We start from the raw sequence: 775 nt of genomic DNA, 5'->3' as shown, positions 1-775 counted from the left end.
CTTTTAACACACTTGTATTTTTATTTATGTGTATCTATGTGCAGTGCATGTTGGTACAGGGAAGGCAAGGGTGTCAGACACCCAGGAGATTGAGCGGCAGGCAGATGTGACTCACTCAATGACGGTGCTCTGAACTGAATTCTTCTGTCCTTGTTTATCTTCTTGTATCATTGTTTCCAATCTAAGACCCTATGACCAGACACTTTTCAAGGGGCAGGGGATCTCTCAAAATCATGTCTATCTCCAAGTAGGGAAAAGACTAAAATGTAATCCAAACAGAATGCTTATGACCCTAAGCTCTGCTCAGACAGTTTGAATTTTTATTTACCATTCAAAAGTGGTATAATCTAAGGACTACTCTCCTTAATCGCCATTGCCAACAAGCTGTGCAGATACTTATCAATATTGTCTGATGTCTGAATAATATTTTTAAAATATGTATTTACCTGCCCCAGAGGCATTGCAAGTATGGCTGCGGTATCACGTGAGTCAGTGGGTGTCAGAGAGGAGAGAGGTTATAGCTACACTCAGTATTCTGACCTCTGAACATCTGAATGATTAGTAGGCTAATATTCCCTGAAAACAAAACAAAACCAGAGTCTGATACACCCACCAGTCTGGTGCTAGAGGGTCCGGACATGGATCTAGCCTGAGATGACCACCAGTCTGGTTGCCAGGCAGGGCTTGGATAGGTTCCCGGGGCTGGGAGCAAGCTGGCGACTAGGAAAACCCTGCCTGGGACTGGAACCCCAGGAGAGGTGAGCCCGACTCAAGT

The 775-nt window shown here is 44.8% G+C and overlaps 1 non-coding gene across 1 annotated transcript; it reads left to right on the top strand.

Annotated features, from left to right (window-relative positions):
* Positions 1 to 445: 445 nt before the first annotated feature.
* Positions 446 to 574, top strand: LOC129683082 (small nucleolar RNA SNORA17). The gene has a single exon (XR_008721097.1). It is a non-coding gene; the product is annotated as a small nucleolar RNA SNORA17 (small nucleolar RNA).
* Positions 575 to 775: the final 201 nt, after the last annotated feature.

This window comes from Psammomys obesus, unplaced genomic scaffold (genome assembly GCF_907164565.1).
Source record: "Psammomys obesus unplaced genomic scaffold, mPsaObe1.curated_primary_1811, whole genome shotgun sequence".
Classification (NCBI taxonomy): Eukaryota; Metazoa; Chordata; class Mammalia; order Rodentia; family Muridae; genus Psammomys; species Psammomys obesus.
Note: the sequence above shows the minus strand (reverse complement) of the source record. Positions and strands in the feature narration are given on the sequence as shown.